This window comes from Myotis davidii, unplaced genomic scaffold (genome assembly GCF_000327345.1).
Source record: "Myotis davidii unplaced genomic scaffold, ASM32734v1 scaffold187, whole genome shotgun sequence".
In the NCBI taxonomy this organism is placed as follows: Eukaryota; Metazoa; Chordata; class Mammalia; order Chiroptera; family Vespertilionidae; genus Myotis; species Myotis davidii.
Genome location: NW_006383018.1, coordinates 2,840,455 through 2,852,631, shown reverse-complemented (window position 1 = coordinate 2,852,631; position 12,177 = coordinate 2,840,455). Strand labels below are relative to the sequence as shown.

At 45.0% G+C, this 12,177-nt stretch overlaps 2 protein-coding genes across 4 annotated transcripts in view; both read right to left on the bottom strand.

The window, feature by feature from the left end:
* Window positions 1-12,177, bottom strand: part of FZD1 (frizzled class receptor 1) — a 106,112-nt gene that overhangs the window by 52,214 nt on the left and 41,721 nt on the right.
* The window catches only part of CDK14 (cyclin-dependent kinase 14), a 506,888-nt gene continuing 503,699 nt past the window's right edge, over window positions 8,989-12,177 (bottom strand). For all 3 annotated transcript variants that reach the window (XM_006779192.1, XM_006779193.2, XM_006779194.2), the window contains one exon: window positions 8,989-10,426. The gene's annotated coding sequence lies outside the window, so the exon portion shown is untranslated. The remainder of the gene's footprint in view (window positions 10,427-12,177) is intronic.

Genomic DNA, 12,177 nt, shown 5'->3' with positions numbered 1-12,177 from the left:
GCAGCCAAGGCTGAGAACCACTGGCTTAGAAGGTGCAGGTATGCCTCCAAGATTCCCAATAAACCTCCAATCCAACCAAGTTGCTAATGACCATCAGCACTTCAACAGCAACCAATGACCTCCATGGAAAGATAGCAATATTCTAGTCAAGCTGCACTGTACTCTCAGGGTCTGTTTACTGGCCCACAAAATGAGATGACCAAAAATACCATGATGCTGATGACAAACTTATGAATAAACTTGAGCATGGAATGAGATAGGATGGGCAGTAATGCGGAACCTTAAGTGACATTATATAGAATAATATATGGGATTCTCAATTTTGGTAACAATTGAAAGAATAACCCTCACCTGGACATCTGGACGTTCATGACCAATAGCAGAAAAAAACTTGTTACTTTCTTCAGCCTACACTTGGCAGATAATCGACACAGAGACTGAAGGTTAATTCAGCCGCCTCCCTAGGGTGGGGCTCACCTCTGGGGTCAATAAGACAAATATGTCTGAACACATGATATAACTCTGGCATCCATAACGGAGGAACATACATTCAGTAATGTACTCACTATTTCACAGAACATGGGCAAGAATGGGAATTTTATTCTTTAGTTTCACTTTGTCAAGACATAGGCAATAACTTGCCAATATGCTCTTCCTTATGTGCTTAAAGTGAATCTCTCTTTTTGTACCTCAGAAGTCTGGGAGCACCTGAACTGTGCTGGACACAGCTACAGAAATGAGTAAGACCAGATGTTCACTCTTAGGGAGCTCAGGGTCCCCAGGGGATCAGACAGGTATGGCCATGGTGGGAGGGCAGGAGGGAGGAGGTGGGGCTCTGAGGAAGGAGTGTGGAGAATTCCCTGAGGAATTTTTATTTTATAAGGTTAAGAGGCACCTGGGATTTTACCACCAAGCCTTCATAGGCAAAACTGGGGAACTCTGATGCTTTTACGACAGAATCTTTGAATTGGGATGAATGCACATGATGGGGGTACCTCTGTGTGTTTGTATTTGCTCAGGAAAGCCTGCCCAGGTCTCCTGGAAAATTCCTTGTGTCCTTCCCAAGATACCCTCCTACCACCCCATCTCCTGCCCCGGAACAAAAGCAAAATATCCTACCTTCTCTCTACCACATCTGTAACCCTCACAATTTTTGCTGCATTAAAATAATGTCTGCACGGGTGTCTGCACCAACTACGCTGTGAGGGAACGCCAGCCAGTCTCACTGGTTCATGTGCCCTTGGTGCCCAGCACAGGGTCTGGCATATGGAGCAGACGTTTGGTAAAATGGAAAATGGTGAGCAACCTGTGCAAAGTGGTTGATCCCAAAGCAGAGTCCAGATTATGCCATTTCTTTGTTTGATAATTCGGGATAAAGTTCAAACTTCTTGGAGTCTGGCACTCCACACTCTCCATGGCCCAGTTTTATTCCTCACTCATCCTCTCACACACCTTATGCTCCAGGATAAGCAGGGTTCCTTGATATTCCCCCAAACACCCCGCACTTCCCTCATTCATGTCTTTATTTGTGTTCTCCCCTTTTTCTAGTGTGACTTTTTGCCCTGCCTCAGTGTATATATGCTGAAGTGGTAATGAGAACTACCCTTTTATGTGTCATTTTTTGAGGATATTTTTTATCTTTCTACCTCTAATTCTTAGAACAGAGCTTTCTCCAGTGTAAGTTGTCAATAAATGTTGGTTAAATGAATGAACTCACAAAGCATCATGTGACAGGGGCCATGAAACACAGTCCCAGATAAAGGGAAGAAAAATGGAGGGCACAAGCCAGAATTCCCTGAGGCTGGAAGATCAGTGAGAGGTAAGTCGAGGAGATGAAAACGAAGAAGAAGAAAGGGGAGATCATAGGGCATGGTGGGATAGGGGTCTTGATTCCACCCCACTTTGGAGGTGAGGAGGAGCCAATGAAAAGTTTGAGAAGTAGAGTGCCTCTCAAATGATTTGCAATTTGAACAGAGTCTTCAAGTGGAGAGGATAGATTGAGGGGGAGGCAAACAGACTGGTGAGGAAGTTCTGCATCTAAACTTCCCTACAGGTGGCTCACGGTCATGGTCAGACATGACCGTCGGAATCGCTTGAGGAGATTTAAAAATGTACACACACCGGGGCTGCCACCCTGGAGGCTGAGACTCAGTAGGAATGTTTAGAAAGCTCCCCAGGTGGTTTTGGTCATCAGCCACGTGGTAGGAATCAGGGCTCCAGTGAACTCCTTGAGGACAAACAGGGCTCTTTCCTCTTCAGTTTCTCTTTCTCCCCGAGAGCCAGGCAGTGCCTTGCATGTAATTGCATGTAGTAGCATATTTATACATGTGGTAACTTCACATTGTCTGCAGTTTTCTGAACCCTTTCTATGGGAGGTAAACTAAATTCCTAAATTCCATTATATTCTTGTTTAATCTGTATTATCCTTTAATACCTGATTCATTTAAAAAAACAAACAAACACATTGTTAGACATCTGTGGTGCCTTGGTTGCCATTTATGAGATTGACGATATAGAGACTAGAAAAAAGACCTGTGTTATTACTATTTTCACAATGATATGTGGATGTAGAAGAAGGAAAAACTGTTTTGAAGGAAGTTCTAAAATGTTTTGTAACAGGGATAGTTTGAAACAGGGTCTTAAAAGGGTTAATAGGAACTTGCCTGCTTAAAAAAAAATGGAATGGAAAGAGCATTCCCATGAGAAGGCACAGTGTGTGCAAAAGAAAGGGGGCCTGAGGAGGCCTGAGGGGGCCTGGAGCATCCCGGGGTCAGTGGGAAGGTGAGCATGGTGCATGTGGAGGACCTGTGCATGGACTGATGGGAGATGAGCCTGGGAAGAAGGGGGTCAGGAGGCAGTGGTGTGTTGGGGAAACTGGCTCTCAGAAAGAAAGAAAGAAAGAAAGAAAGAAAGAAAGGAAGGAAGGAAGGAAGGAAGGAAGGAAGGAAGGAAGGAAGGAAGGAAGGAAGGAAGGAAGGAAGGAAGGAAGGAAGGAAGGAAGGAAGGAAGGAAGGAAGGAAGGAAGGAAGGAAGGAAGGAAGGAAGGAAGGAAGGAAGGAAGGAAGGAAGGAAGGAAGGAAGGAAGGAAGGAAGGAAGGAAGGAAGGAAGGAAGGAAGGAAGGAAGGAAGGAAGGAAGGAAGGAAGGAAGGAAGGAAGGAAGGAAGGAAGGAAGGAAGGAAGGAAGGAAGGAAGGAAGGAAGGAAGGAAGAAAGGAAGAAAGAAAGAAAGAAAAGAAAAGGCAGAAAGGAAGGAAGGGAAGAAGAAAAAAGACCTGATGTGTAGACTTTGCCGATTTCTGTGGTGTAAGTATTCCCATCTGATTTCAAGTTACCAATGATTAAATAACTGGCTCATAAAATTCCTAGATTTTTAACAGTTGGTTCTTGTGAACTGGTACCAGCGAGTTCCATTACATGGTTGACCGGGGGCCAGATCCTGTAATTCCAGGAGATGGAAGCAATTTGTTGTCCTTGCCTCTGGATGGTTCTGCTTCACATTAGGTCTGCTTCATGGGTTTGGAGTAGGTTGGGCCAGTGCACAAGGGACCTGAAAACTCACTGGAGATGATTCTCAGGCTCCTATCACCCACCCCTGGTGCTCTTACACCCGGGCAAGAGGGCACCTGTTTTGGTTCCCATGTTTAAAGGGCCTGGCTCTGATCCTCCCCAGGCGTAGCTCGCCCCACAGAATAAGGAATCCATGGAGGCATGACAAACAGGAATCCACCTTCTCCATTCTGCTCCACAAATGTTAGGGGTGGTCCTGCCCTACCCCCCATTACCAGGGCTACATTCTAAGCCAAGGTAAGCAAGCTACAGCCGCAGGCAAATCCCTGCCCGCTGCATGTTTTAATACAGGCTGTAAGGTAAGAATGGGTTGTACATTTTAAAAATGAAAAGAAAAATATTTCACGATGTGAAAATTATACAAAATCCAAGCTTTAGTGCCCATGCATTGTTCCGCTGGAACGCAGCCACCCTCATTCATTTGCGTTGTGCATGGCTGCTTTCACACTACAGCGGTGGAGAGAGTAGTTGCGACAGAGACTGTCCAGCCTGGAAAGCTACTAGGTAGCTCTTCCAGAAGGAGTTTGCCTACCCTCCTCCAGACAGACAGGAGAAAGGGAAGTGTCTAGCTAGCAGTTCTCACGCGGCTGCACAATAGAATCACCTGTTGAGCTCCCAAAACAGACCGCGCCAGGGCCCAACCCTCAATATTTCTAGAATGAATGGGTCTGGGGTGGGGGTGTTTTTAAAACTTCCCTGTGGTTCTAATGAGAGCCAGGGCTTTGAGCCACAGGGCTGAAGGTGTGGATTCACTGGGGCCTGAATTCTCCAAATATTAGGCAGAGGAAGGTTGCAGGCCCTGTCCCTGCTTCCCCCAAGGATCTGAGTGGATGGTAGCCTTTCTTTGAGGACTCAAGGGACCCAATTACTTGATTTGGTTGGAGATGGAGAGAGGGAACAGAATCATTGATTGTTTCACACTGTATTATGATACATAAAGCTAAGTGGTTTTTTTTAATGCAAAAGTTATTCTTCCTCAATTTTATTTTATTTTAAATTGAATTTATTTGGTGTGATGTTTGTTCTCAAAACCATGCAGGTTTCAAGTGTACAACTCAATAAACCATCATCTGCACACTGCTTTGTGTACCCATCGCCCCAAGCAACCTCTCTAAATCCTTGAACCGCTGGTTCTAACACGTGTCCCTGCACGCCCCCAGCATCGTCTACATCTGTCAGGCACCTGGGCAGGGGCCTCCACCGGGACCCACACTGGGTCACTTCTCAGGATAAACTCCAACAGGGAAGGAACCCTTACCCCACCTGTACCGCGTGCCCTCCATAATTATTGGTGGTCTTGCAGGGAAGGAGAAAAAAGATAACTCTATTAGAATCCCATTCTCCACCAGCACAGTCAGCACCATTGGCAGAGGCTGGCTCCCAGCTATTATTGTGCCTGGCTCTCTCTCAGCAGGACTCAACGCAGACAGGATAGCACAGCCAGAGCGTGGGGGCGACCAACAGTAAATACGAGGCCTTGGATTTTTAAATCTTGTCAGTTTTCCCCTGATTTGTGTCCTTTATCCTAGCCCCCTCTGCTGTATAAGCTTCTCAAAGCTAATGCCCATAACGCCACCACCCACTGGTAGCAGCAGGCTGCTGGGCCACCGTGGTTCTCATTGCAGCGATTTACAGTGCCTGCCATCACGCAGCCACTGTGCGTGCTAGCCTAGGGGCTCGGGTTGCTCTAACACCTTCCCCTCCGGTTTCTCTTTACTCTGGGGGGGCGGGGCAGAAGCCAGTCTAGGAATGCCTAACCCCCAACTCTAACTGCTTGCTTTGGCGAGCACGCATCCCACCCCACACCTGGCAGAGCTGGCTAGCCCTAGCTGGAGAAAATGAAAGCGTGGGCCATGAGGGAGCTAAGGGATGACGGTCATTTCTGCTGCCACATTTAAAAACTTAGCCTGGCCGGTGTGGCTCAATGGTTGAGCGTCACCCTATGAACCAGGAGGTCATGGTTCAATTCCCGGTCAAGGGCACATGCCTAGGATGCAGGCTACATCCCCAGTGTGGGGCGTGCAGGAGGCAGCTAATCAATGATTCTCTCTCATCATCGATGTTCTCTCTCTCCCGACCCCCCTGACATCAATAAAAGTACTCCTCAGAGCTATTTCTTTGCCCTCTTGTAGATACCAGCCTGCCACCTTCATCTTTCTTTTAAGAGTTCATGGGATTACAACCCAGGCACACAGTCAGGCTCTAAAATGTGAGCCCACTGCTGAGGCTGCCAGTGACCTCAGCAAGGGGCACCTGTGCTCCCATGGCTGTTGGAAGGTGGGCAATGGCACTCATGTTACTCCCTGAGGAGCGAGTCATTCTTTCAAAGCTTCTAGAATTCTAATCAGTTTCCAGGGTATGTGGTTCCCATTTAACGAAGAAATTTTCCCATTATCTCTACCTTGGTACCATGCAGTGCCCCATTTCCCAGAGTGCACAGGGGCACAGGACTGTGAAAATGCCTTAGGCATGATGAATCGCTTCAGTCAGGGGGCTGAAGATGCGCGGGCTCTTGCAAGTGTTTCTGGTTTGGAACATGTGCCAGCTGAGAACACTGATGTTTGTGAGAATGTTGGTTTGCAAAGGGAAACGAAGGAGCTACGGAAGTTCTAGGAGAGCAGCAAGGGGAGGAAGACCGGGGGCGGGTAGTAGCTGCTGGTAGGTGAGGACCTGCCCAGGGGGAGAGCCAGGGGCCTGGGCACTTTTAACATGAGACTTGAACTGGGATTTTTTACCTTCAAGGGTAAACATTTTTAAATTATGGAACATCATAGCTATACATCAATGACTGTATCTCCTATGAACTTTATTAGCAATTTATCAGTTCGGGGGGAGGGGGACTCTTTTGGGGTTATAAAGCTGGCAGATCTGACAAGGAGGTGGTGATAGAAAGGACACCAGCCCCCCCAAGGCAACATGTGAGTCCCAGTGCGAGCTCCCTGCCCATTCAGGTGCAGCCCCCACCGAGGTGGTGGTCAGGGAAGTGTGCTCAGTGGCAGAAGCTGGGATTTGTCTTCAGTGGAGAGTAACCTACTCACCTCATCTTAGGACATGTGCAAAAACCAGGAAAAAGAAGTAATAAAAATAAACAGGGTTGTCATTGAACAAGACCAGATTGGCTCCAGATGCACAGAGCACGTGGTGCACGCCATAAGGAGCTGGAGGGTTGTGAAGACCCTCGACTACACAAGCTTGGTTTTGCACAGCCTCCTCTTCTTCACCTAAATATGGCCTCGCAAAGCAAGGTGAGGGAGGGGTTAGCAGGCTCCAGGAACATCCCAGCTGACTCACTCCTTCCCACATCCAAGAGCACTGTGCGTTCTGTCTCTCGTTTCTCTCTCTGGGAATGGTTGTGCCTAAGAGTTTCCCAGAGGATGTTTCTTTGACACAGTGTATGGTGTTTTGGGTACTCACCAAGAAGACCTACCAAGACAATGTACAGAGATTCTTTTATTCTGTATCATGTTACAAGAAAACAACAGTGACAGCTGACGAACCATTACATCTTTCATAATACAGACAAATTACAATTGGTAACAAATATGCAACGTGTTTTACTCCATTCTCCTTACTCTATGTTATTTTGAAGTATAATAGTTTTCTGAATGATGCTAGCACATTTCTTAGGTACCAACCACCTGTTAGGAAGTACGCATCTCAGTGTATCTTACAGAAAAACAAAGATAAAAAAAAATCCACTCCCAACTAGAGAATGTAGATTTTATTTGTGCCTCTAAAATATGCTGCTGTGGGAAGGGAATGAGAAAAGGAGATTGCTGATTTTGTTTGAGATTTTTTTATTTTTTTTTTTGCTTTTTTGTTGTTGTTTGGTTTTGGTGTATGAGGATTGCAAGGCAGTAACATATGTGGTTTCTTCTGCCTACAAGCCAGTAAGGGGGATAGAAGTTATGCACAATTATGCAGCATATTCCTATGTATAGGGGGCAGGCAATAATCTACCCCAGTATGTACAGCCTAAACTTCCTCTTATATAACAAAGATTACAAAACCAGTAATATTCACAGATGAGTATCTTATAGAGACACATGACTGAGGGCATTGATGACACTGGTTGTCATGGACACACTGAGGGAAGGATGCCCAGAGGCCTTGCTCTCTCTTCAAGCCTGGAGGAGGCGCCCCTGGAACTTTTCTCATCACTCTTTCGAGGTAGAAATAGCTTCTCACTTGTTTCAGTGGGTGGACAGCCACCCTGCTTTATACCCCATTGTTTCTGAGCACTGCAAACATCTCCACCCCCCCCCCTCGCCCCATGTTCTATATAACTTGTATTAAGTCAACCATACTGCTCCTTTAAGAACATGGACACAAAGTCCCGCATTTCCTTTTGGAATACCGTGTGTATACAGTCCCCATGCTGGTCCAGCTGTTTGAATTCAAGCTACTCCTTCCTATAAAAATAATCTCACAAAACATTCCAGTGCTTTCTCAATGGAATAATAAATCTGCTAATGAACGCATTCTGCAATGATTTTCGTGGCTGCCCTCAGCTAGAGACAGTGGGAATGGAAGGGTGGGGGTGAAGGGAGAGAACATGATTGCAAATGCGAGAGGAAAGGAGGGAGAGACAAACCAAACTTTGGATGTTCTGTACTGATGGCAAGGAAGGGGAACTAAACGTTCCTAAACAAGATCTTCTGAGAGGTCTCCCGCAATAAAACAGATTTACCCCTGCTGAGTACTAGCGTGTTTCCTTTCCCCAATAGAAGCTGCCGGGGACAGGCAATATCTCTGAATGACTCTAATATGCCTAATTGAAGAATTTTAACACTAAATATTTTCAAATTTTCAAGTTAGAAAGCTTATTACATAGTAAGATTTAATCATCAGTTGCTCTCAGTTTTAACTTAGTAAAATACAAAAGGTAAGCCTGTCCCCCAAATGAATAATTCAAGACAAATCACAGGCAAGGCTGTTTTTTAATTGCACATAAGTTTTCTTCTCCGTATTTTCTGTAAGAAGTCCTAATTTAAATACACAAATCAAAATACCTGTAAAGACTACTAATGAGTTGGAATGCATGAAAGAAGAGTGGGAAAGATTTCCAGGTAGCAAATAGCAAATACTCTAGCCTTGGGTAACTTTTATCCTCTTTAACACCAACTAGTAAATAATTCCTCCCTTAACACGTAGAAGCTCACAGAGAATGCTACTTGTAGATATGATGGATTGTGACCTTGACTGTATTATATACTCACATGTCACTCCAGGGACAGTACCATTTCAATGTTTAGGAAGTCTGGGTCCCATTCCCTAGGTATACTGGGTGTGATTATAGAAAAGCTTTCTCTTACTTGACTCTCAGAGAAAGTCTTTGTCAAACTGGCTCACAATCCCTAGACTTGGTCCCCCAAAGTGCGATGCATTTCAAGTTCCTGGTCTCTCCTTCTTTCTTTTTTTTTTTTTTTTCTCTCCTTCTTTCTAATAGGAAAATGTAACACAATGTACAGGAAGTATTTCCATAGGAATTTGTGTCCTGAGGAGCTAGGTTTCATGCTTTCGATGAATTTCCTAACCACCCCCTTGGCCTGAGGATTATCTGGGATTCTGCAGTGAGGCCTGTCCCCCTGGGAGACGGCCTCCATCAGAGAGCTTCCCCTCCAGATCAAAGCACCACAAACGCCCAACCCACTTTTCCCTCCATGTCACATCCTCGCCTTCATCCTCCAAGGCCTCTCAACTCCAACAGGGGGAGCCAGGCCTTTCTGTTCCCCTTTCCCATCCTTAAAGCATGAGTCCCGTATTGCTTCTAAAACCTTCATTCAAACAGTTTTTTCCCCAGGAGACAGTGTACAGTCAGGGTCTCCAAGGATGGCTTCCAGTCAGCTTGGAATGTTTTCAAAATGTAATTTACAGGTGCTCTGATGTAAATGAGCCAATTTTTAACTCTGGATCCCTTTGTCGCTTGCTTATTAAGTGTTAACTAGCAAAGATGGCTTTCAGGGCTCATGCAGCCGATCCGATTCCGTGCACCCAAGTTTTGAACGCTCTGTTCCTCACTCTTTTCTCTACTAAGAAAACACCACGTGTCAAAGAGTGGATGGAAACAATAAGATGTTGACGAGACCCAGGACACATGTAAAAAGTCACCTCCAGCTCCAGAGGTTGAAAAGGAAGCAATTTATCCCTGTCCTTTGTTCTTAATGCTTGATACCTGGTTCTTCACTTCCAACCTATTTGGAAAACAGTCATGCTATGTGGCTTGAAAACACTAAGCAGGTTCTGATATCTTATATAAATGTGTGGTGTTTCCAAGAAAAAAAAAAACCCAAACTGGGAAATGTCCTCAAAAGGTAGGCGCCAAGGGGGGCCCCACAGCCAGGGACCAAGTTGCCAAACAGTCAGAGAACATGGGTTTGCTTTAGCTGAACATGACCTTCCTGGTGGTTGCAAAATGTGCAGTGGTCTCCAGGAAAGCACACATTGTTTCATGCCACTGTGTGGCTTTCAAGTACAGACATTACTGAAGAAGTGTGAACACCAGATGTGTTGTCTTAATGTATTTAAGACATGGTTGGTAAAAGCATAAAAACCTTCACAGAGACGCTGCGCTGCTGAGGGAAATCAAACAAAATCAAACACAAAAGACTGAAAAGAATACATGCCATGGATCAGTAAGCGAAGCTTAATCTTCACATAGTTCTTGGGAATCACAAGGTATCCAAATGCGTGCAAGGTTTTAAATAAATCGCAGAGAAAGCAGGGTCTTGCCAGCTTCAATTTTCTTGTAAGTGAAATCCACCACAGGGAGTGAAAGGAAACTGATCCATGATTCCCTTCCTCTGATTGGCCACTTCATTAATGGTTTTTTTCTTCCCAGAATGATGACAACTTAATCCTGAAAGGAGGAAAAGAGAAAATTGTTATATGGTAAAAAAAAATCATATATCATTCATTTTTCTTCAATTACACGAGACATCAAAATTGGTCAGGCCAGGGTGAGTCTATTCGTTTTCTCCACAGCTACCCCAAGCCCACGTATCTGAGGCAAAGTTGCCTCCTTCACCCAAAAAATTCTTATAATGTGACAAACAAATGTTCTGACTGCTTTTACTTCCCTTCAAAGAATTTAACTCCGTGAACTTAAATGACCTGACCTCACCCAGCCGGAGTGGCTCAGTTGGTTGAGCATCATCCTGTGCACCACAAGGTTGTGGGTTCAATTCCTGGTCAGGGCACATACCTGGGTTGTGGGTTTGATCCTTGGTAAGCACATATGAAAAGCAAGCAACCTCCCTCCCTCCCTTCCTTTCTTCCTTCCTTCCCTCTTTCAATCTTCTCTTCCTTCTTTCTCTCTCTCTCTCTCTCTCTCTACACACACACCGTCCTCTAAGTATGTCTTCAGGTGAGGATAAAATTTAAAAAAAAACACTAATCTCCTTTTGGATTAATATAGAGAATTCAGCACATTTCCTTCCCCTAATCATCAGCGGTAATACTGGTATTCATTAAGTGCCAGTAGCATCATATAGACCATTAGAAGGACATTGCATCCTGTTCATTTTTATGAATAAGAAGCAGAAAATTGGATCATATAGATGCTTTAAAAAAAAATCCAGCTGCCTAGAATTCCTCCATTGTCTAGTATTAGCCCTAGTTTCCATAGAATGAAAACTGACACAACCTGAAGTTAGCCAGCCTCTTGCTAACTTCCTGCACATGACTGTGCATTTGCAATGGTGCTGCTTAAACTCCATAACTACTTCCATGTGAACGGTTCGAGAAGAGAGAAGGATGGTTTACCCTGCTCTGCCCACATTTCTTTTGATCCTTAAGCTTTCTCACCGAGTCTCTAGGACGGGAAAAAACGTCTTGCCAGGAAGGGTAAAGGAAACACTCCAAGGTTCAAGTCACAAAACCCAGAGATTTGATTAGTCCACTGAGTCCCCGAGTCAACCCATCATCTTCGTCAGAAGCGTGAGTCACGAGGCCTGGTCAAGGCCTCCTTGTGCCCGTCTCCAATGCCACACTGTCATCTTCCTGGGCAAAGAGGAAACCCTGGCCTTTTGTGGAGAACTCATAGTGAAGCTGCCCCCCTGCTGCCCATGTGGGGTGTAGTACCAAGGACCTCACCCCTGCAAGGCACTGCCTTGACCAAGAGAACAAAAAGTTCCAGTCTTATAGTTGAGGGTGGCATCCTCTCCACCTCTGCTCATTTCTCCCACTTACTAGGATGATTTTTTGGAAGCTTAACCTTCCATCTTTTTTTTTTTTTGATTGAGCTGAAATTCATGTAACAAAATTAGCCATATGGAAGCATGTAGTACATTTACAATGTTTGCAGCATCACCTCTATCTGTTCCAAAACATTTGTCATCCCCCAAAGAGACCCCATATCCTTTAAACCGTTTCTCCCTTGCCCCAGCTCCTGACAACCACTAATCTGCTTTCTGTTCTATGTATTTCCCTATTCTGGGTATTTCATAGAAACAGATTCATACAACATGCAGCCCATTGTGTCTGGCTTCTTCCACTTAACATAATGTTTTTAAAATTCATCTATATTGTAGCATGTATCAGTACTTCCTTCTTTTTTATGGTGAATAGTATTCCATTTTATGGATATACCACATTTTGTTTACCCATCCA